The 7406-nt window shown below is 38.7% G+C and overlaps 2 protein-coding genes across 2 annotated transcripts in view; one reads left to right on the top strand and one right to left on the bottom strand.

Moving 5' to 3' along the window:
* The window catches only part of LOC108969085 (mucin-5AC), a 23941-nt gene extending 22604 nt beyond the window's left edge, over positions 1 to 1337 (bottom strand). The window contains exon 1 of the mRNA XM_018933588.1: positions 405 to 1337. The gene's annotated coding sequence lies outside the window, so the exon portion shown is untranslated. The remainder of the gene's footprint in view (positions 1 to 404) is intronic.
* Positions 1 to 7406, top strand: part of LOC108969088 (trans-1,2-dihydrobenzene-1,2-diol dehydrogenase-like) — a 66484-nt gene that overhangs the window by 46888 nt on the left and 12190 nt on the right. The window lies entirely within an intron of this gene.

Here is a 7406-nt window from a genome sequence, read left to right as displayed (position 1 = left end):
AAAAATAAATAAAAAAAATCCCTCCAGTTTATATCCCTGATCGTTAATATACCCTACAACTGTACTAATGGATATTTAAATCAACAACAGCGCTGTTTTACCGTGAGTGTCAAACTGTGCAAAAAAATGTCAGATGTACGCTGACAGCACTAGCGTTACTCAATACTAGATTAATAGATAGCGCCCCGAAATCTAAACATGTATTTTTGTACACTCCACCATTCGTGTTTTTTGTAGTGGATTTCGAAAATATTTCCAAMGATTTATTTTTAAGATGAACATTTATTCGGCACCAACCGAATTTAGCTCCTCCTCACTTGTTAATCATATAGTTATTTATTTATGACTTGTAATATTACTTATTTTATAGTTTTCTTGTTATTTAGTCAGATAATGCCACTTACCATAAACTATACAAATATCCAAACAATTTTCCTTCGCTTATCGGCGCTTTATTGTCCTGTTTTACAAAGCAATTTCGCACTTTTACACTTCGTAAAGACTTTTTTCCAACAAATTTCAAATTTCTTTATTTACTTTGCACTTTTTTCGCACTTGTTTTTCTCTATGCATGTATTTTCACACTCAATTAAGCGACAAGCACTTACTTATGCACACACACACCCAGCCATACATGCATACAAACATGCAAGCACACGCTTGGTGGTGGATCCTTTTGGCTCTCGCTATCAGTTTGAAATTATTTTTCTTTTGCTGAAATTTACTTATTTGTTTATATGCTTGGATRGATATTATTTATATGTATGTATTTGATGCACTCAAATGCGTGAAATTATTGCCGCTGTTTAAGTGGACTTTTTGCCGTTGYTGCTGYTGTTGTTGTTGTTGTGGTTTTGCCTAGTTGACAATTCATTGAGTAAAATTTCACTTTTGTTGTGTTGTTTTTTATGCACAAACGCACCTAACAAGTGTCCGTCGACACGGCAGAGCCTGTCTCTGGCGTACTGCGTAGCGGCCGGTGCTGGCGGTGGATGCGGGRTGTCGCGGASAAGCCACTGGCCGTCTGTCTGTCCGTTGGTGATGTCTATTTTGTTAGGCGCTGATTATCAGATTGAGCGTGAGCTCTTAGATTATTTTGTTGTGTGCGCGTTTGCGCTTCTATTTGGCTTGCGTAGTTTGATGGTCTTTCTGCGCGGCTGCAGTTCTATTGATATTTATATTATTAATTTTCACCGAAATATTTTCTGTTTAATTTGTAACGAGACTTCGCAGTTGTTTTAGTGCGYTTAAATTCGCGTTAACAGTGTATGTATGTGTGCTGTTAAGCGATTTTCGATTTTCAACACCAGAGGATTTCCGTTAGAGCAGCCGTTTCAGACGGCGTTCGGTCGATAACTGAATGCGCGGTGTTTCCTCACGCGGCCAACAACTTGTCACGCGAATTTCAACCGAAAGAAGAAGCAACCAGCGCGTCGGCGCAGCGTCAGCCGTGCCGGTGACAGCGCGTCATCCCAACAGCAGCAGTAATAACCGCGCGCGTCGCAACAACAGCAACACAGCACGCGAAGCAGCAATTGGCAATGASAATAAATGCGGCGGTATGTGGCAAAAAGATGATTTGCAGCGCKGCGCGCAAACGCATGAAAAGCATAGTCCAACAATATAACGGTATGGTAGTGAAGAAAGAAGCTTCAGCAAATAAACAAGTACRTAAGCTTCAATATTGCTTTGACTGGCTAAGCGTGCGCGCCCGCGATAACGAGCGCTTTGCCGGCAGGCGCGCAATGAGCCAAAACCAATCGATAGTAGGCTGTGCGCGGGCAGACAAAATCGCCAGCTTTGGCACGCGCAACGTCGCGACGTTGGCATAAAAAGCGCAGCACAATAAACGCTAACTCGCGCTCACATGCTGYGTTCGACGAAGCTGCTGCCGCGCCGCTAATGACAGTGACAGTGACAGTGAATCGCACGTAGTGGTGATTGTGGCAGCGCCCGTGTTGCTCGCTGCTCGCTGCTTGCTGCTGGTTACTGTTATTGTTGTGTTTACGTGTTGTTGCACCTGCCTTGTTGGTGTAGTTTTGATTTCTGTTTGACTACTCTGCTGCGCGCTAGTATCGCTTGTTGTGTTTTCGGCGCTTATTGATTGAGCGACTCGTGCGTGTCGCTATTTCTGYCGAKACTTCGCGCTTGTGAATTCTCTTGCCAACTGCAACTCGCACCGTTACACCGATAATATGAGCGCATGCAATGGCAAKGCGTGTTGTGCAATTTCGTTATTCCCAAAGAAATGTTTRAAGAAATTTGTGCGGCTTMTGAATGAACTYTTATASCYCATATATGGCAAAGCATAGATTTCCTCATTGGAATGAGAAATATATTCAGTAATATTTGACTTTTCTAAGGTTAAGGTATGAGTTGAAGTCWCCTTAGTATTGAAAGTTTTTTGCCTGAAGGCTTAACTAATTTTAGGAGCATTTAAATTGGTACTGAATTCTTATTGGAAGTCTTTTCGTMCAGAAAATTCACTCGTCCTTGCCATTTATTTTTCAAATGGAGTATAATCTAGAAAGAATAATAATCTTTTGTTAAAAACGTAAATTTTGTAGTGCTGTCAGATAAGAAAAGTACGCCAAGATTCACTTAGCAGATCTGAGTTTTTAGTACGTTTCAAGACATAACAAATTTCCTCAAAAAGGTCTAAGAAAGTTATGTCAATATCTTAAAGATTTATAGAGAGAATGCGTCTCTAAATTTAGTGAAAATGTCAACTACCATACCGTTACCCAAAAATTGTGTCTATATTAGTATGGCTCCGGACCAGTTCAAAACTTAAAACAATATAGGGACATGAAGAAAAACATCCTTTATATTATATGTCATTGAAATGTGAATATCAATAAGCTAGACAGAAATTAAGTATTATAATGCAGAATTATAAACCAAGACCGTAGACAGAAATGATAGGGGTTATTCCAGAAATAGATAGAAAACAGTAAGAGCTAATGAGAACTGGGGAGAGCCAGTGAGAGTCTCTGAATACCAATGGGAACCAGAAGTGCGAGTGAGAACCATAAAGAGCCAATGAAGATCAGGAATAATCGAGGACAGTCGGGGTGACCCAATGAAAACTAGTGAGAAAGTGCAAGACACAGTAAAAACAGGTAGAAAGCATCCCAATGGAGGGAGCCAGTGAGAACCATAAAGAGCAAACTAGTGCCAGAGAAGAAAGGATGAGAACCCGGACACCCAGTGAGAATTGAAAAGGTATGTTAAAGAGTGTTATCAAGAGTGCCTGAGGATCGGGGAGAATCAGTGAGGGCCGACGATAACCAAAAATAGAGCAGAGCTAGGTAAACCAATAAGAACTGGGGACCAGCCTGTGAGAATCTGGGAGAGCCAATACGACGGGTGGAGAGCCAATAAGAGCCGCCAAGAACCAGTGAAGTCAGTGAAAACCAAGAAGAGTCAACGAGAACCAGAGAGAATCATGTTGAGTCGTGCATAATCTCAAAATGTCCTTGCTTGTCTGTTGAATCTCAAATATTATATTTTCCTCAAAGTATTTTTCAAAGCTCGAATGACCGCTTGACTGCACAAGTCTATAATACCTTAAATCAATACATTGTGCTCGRGTACAAATATCACAAATCAAATGACAGCTGAACCAAAGCTTTTAAACAAATAAAAAAATCGCAGCTAGTTGAAATAGAAATTACTTTTTTGGGCATACATAAATATTTATACATAAAATTTATAAGTAAAAAATATTTATTTTGTTTTTGTTTTTTCATTACTTGTCTGCATTACAGCATTCCAATACAAACACACCTCAAAGCATATTCTTCCTTTCTTCTTAACAGCATACAATGTACGCTTATACACATTAACACACATACACACATATGTACATATATTTATGAGTGTCTATAAGCAGAGATGTGTTCATACATATTGTCACCTGTCGCTTGTCAAGCGAACATTATAACATCGCCTTTCGGCATACATGAAAATAAAATCAGCTAATGAAAAAATCAGTACCCACAGMCACACACACACACACACATACCCATGTACACGGACGTTGAGACTGAAGCTGAGGCTGCGGCTGACGCTGATGGCGTTCACTTGCTTATTGCATATATTGATGTTGCTGTTGTTGTTTGTATTASTGTGATGCCACTCAAAATGTTACTGAGCTACTGGCAACAAATGTCATGCACAGTTATACATATATGTATATTTGGATGTACGAAAGTAGGTTTGTTTCGCTATTGCTCGCTTACGTTGTACCGTTGCAAACATTTTATTAACTTTCGTTTTCTTTTGTTTCGCTTCGACGTGATTCGACTTGCTTCGGTTTCGTTTGACTCCACTGGGAAGGCATGGGAATTATTGCAAAGTCTGCACAGAGGTCAGTCATTGATTTTGCACGTTTCGTAGCTGCCAATAACCAAAGCCAAATTCAATAACAAACACAGGTACAAATATGGCGTAATTTTTTTCGTAACAATTTGTATGACTGTGTTTGAAGTGCAAAGGCAACCAGCCGAAGCGCTGTGTTGTGAGCTATGGTAGGCAGGCAGGCGGGCGGACAATGGGAAGCTCACAAATTTTACGAAACTTCCAGAGAATTGTTGCCAGAGGCAATTTTATTTGAAAAATGGTAGCAAACTGTATTTTCAGGTATGAAGATAGGAAGGGCGGTAATAGTTCTTTAGTTTTATTTATATATTTTTTTAATGATCGGAATGGTTATATGTTAGAACAAGGAGAAAAGTTAGGAACTAATTTAGAAAGTACGTTTGTTTCATTTGTGCAAGTAATGACTCTCTATGTACTTTTTAAAACCACATCTTATTTCTATTGCTTCTCCTTTACMTCACAGTTTAGCTACTTAAAACTAAAGACTTAAGCGACAAACTTCACTTAACCATGGACATTAAAAGGTAGAAAAGGCTGAAACATAAATAATATAATATTTTGAATATTTTTTCTAACAATATTTAATAGAATATTTATAAGAAATATGATATATCAAATTTTGGATATATCGCTGGTATTTAAGTGGTTTAAATAAGCATTTCTGATGTTCTGTGTGAATGATTTGAACATTTTTAGACCACCATTTTTTAGCACTTTTGACGCAAATTCTTAGCAGTGTTTCAAACACAAGTTATGAATATATATTGAGAAGTGAAGCTTGACATTTTCTATAACTTTTTGTTTTGTTTTTATTTTTGTGCAATTTCGAAAGAAAAATTTCTGGCTTCCAATACTTTGTAACATAATTTAAAGAGGGGRAACATCTTATAATCTTCAAATTCATTCTTTATTCCGATATAAGTAAATTACATGTGATTATGTATGGAACTCGATATCTTTTGCATGGCCACCAAGGGCACGCTTGCATAAGTCCAGATGTGAYATTCGCTGTGTGTGACTTGTGGTGCCGTCTTGTCGGAACCACATATTGTCCAAKTCCATATCACTCAATTCGGGCCAAATATATTCGGTTATCATTGAGCGGTAGCGATTCCCATTCACAGTAATGTGTCGGTCTTGATCATCTCCGAACCAGTACTGTCCAATGATGCCGTTGGCCCATAAATCGCACCAAACCGTAATTTTTTCGGAACGCAATGTTGTCTCGTGGACTAGGTGTGCATTGCTGCCTGCATATTTGCTTATTGACGAAGCCATTCAACCAGAAATCAGCCTCAGCGCTAAAGATTACTTTTCGATGAAATCCGGGTCATTTTCAAGTTGTTGCTGAGCCCAATTCAAGAACATACAACGATTCTGGTGATTAAGCGGCTTCAGCTCATGCGTCAATTTCATCTTGTAGGGCTGTACAAGTATGTGGGCCAAGATCTTTTCGCAATTTTCGCCACAATAACGTCACAGAGATGCYCAGTCTGACTGTTTTGGCCGTCCTCAATTGATTCGCTTATTTTGTATTGTGGATGTAGATCTGACAGGAYKATTCTGACGACCATAAATTCGACGTAGCGCTATTAAGGTTAACCATTGACTCCGAATTTCAATAGTATTCTTTAATCCTTTCCATCATTTTTCCATCATGAAATAGCAAACCGTACCGAAGAGAAATGTCAAAAGAGCTGGAAAAAATATGGCGTCGTTTRCTATTCCTATCGGTCTACTTTTGTAGCGTYCTTTTCAAAACACCYTCCATATRTATACCTAATTTAAACTGCTYCTATCATACCATATATATATCCAATTTATAACCAAAAATAATATTTTGTGTCCATGTGACTAGTTTCTATTTTATATCGTTCATTTCCTGTAAACTTGCAATAAACGATGCTAGGTTATTTTGCAAAGAAGTGACTGTGGGATGATTTCTGTTGATACATTTGGCCCAGCCATCCTTCAAATTCTTTAAGCCGCCTGAAAAATATTTTCTCTGGAAGATCCCCGTGACGGTGGTAACGTCTTCTATCAAATACCTGCCATTTTCAAGTTTGCAAACAACAGCAAAATTCACACGGGGCTACTTCTAATGTTACTTATTTGGTCGTAATGATAGCGAGTGTGTGTTCTGCTGAGTTGTCATGACAGAAAAGTAAATTTCTTTTAATTTTTTTTGGAATTCTGCGCCGAATCAGCCCAATAAATCTTTATATTTACCATACATATACTTTTGCCCTACCTCAGGTAATTGCTGAAGATTCTACCAGATAAAGAATGTAGATTCGCTATGTGAACACACATTTTTCAGTGYCCCTTGGTTTCTGGTGTGTACTTGCTTCGTCGACGATTAAGATACGAGGCAGAAATTTCACACACTGTCCGGTGTGGGCAAACTCCTTCTCATAGGCCATATTTCAAGCATGATATGATAGTTGTGGTTTTAAGGAATTTMTACTGTTTTAGCAGCTGGTGGTCTAAGTTCTGGAGTTTTTTCATGTCCGCTCCAATTTAGTCTCATCCAAGATAGTGAGTGAAACTTCATAATCAGAAGTAAAGGAGTAATATCCATCAAAATGCTGTCACTTTACCAYATCTCAAAAACCAACTGTCGGCCATTGCAACAACAACTATACCAAACCATTTCTAAATTGTGTGAAAGTAATGCGGACAATAGCTGCGAAATTCAGTGAAACTCGCCTTCTAAGCGAAAATTASCTATGTCAATGGATAAACGCGTCTATTGATTGCATTCTAAAGCAGCAACAGAAGAAAAATTAAGAGTTTAAACAAGCGTTTTCTTGGCCGTTGCTGTTGTTGTTTTGCACATTGCAAATGCATACTTCCTTCACAGCGGCAATAAGAGAGCATAAGTAACAAAACCAATAAAGACGCGCTAAGCAAACAAACAATGTCTCAAGCGTACTACTAGTTATTAGGTTTACATGCTTTTGGCTGCTGCTGCTAAAAGAAAACAACACTTTCGACAAAAACAAAAGTGTGACAAACTCTAC

The sequence above is a fragment of the Bactrocera latifrons genome, unplaced genomic scaffold, assembly GCF_001853355.1.
Source record: "Bactrocera latifrons isolate USDA-ARS-PBARC rearing strain unplaced genomic scaffold, ASM185335v1 scaffold_24, whole genome shotgun sequence".
Taxonomy (NCBI): Eukaryota; Metazoa; Arthropoda; class Insecta; order Diptera; family Tephritidae; genus Bactrocera; species Bactrocera latifrons.
Note: the sequence above shows the minus strand (reverse complement) of the source record. Positions and strands in the feature narration are given on the sequence as shown.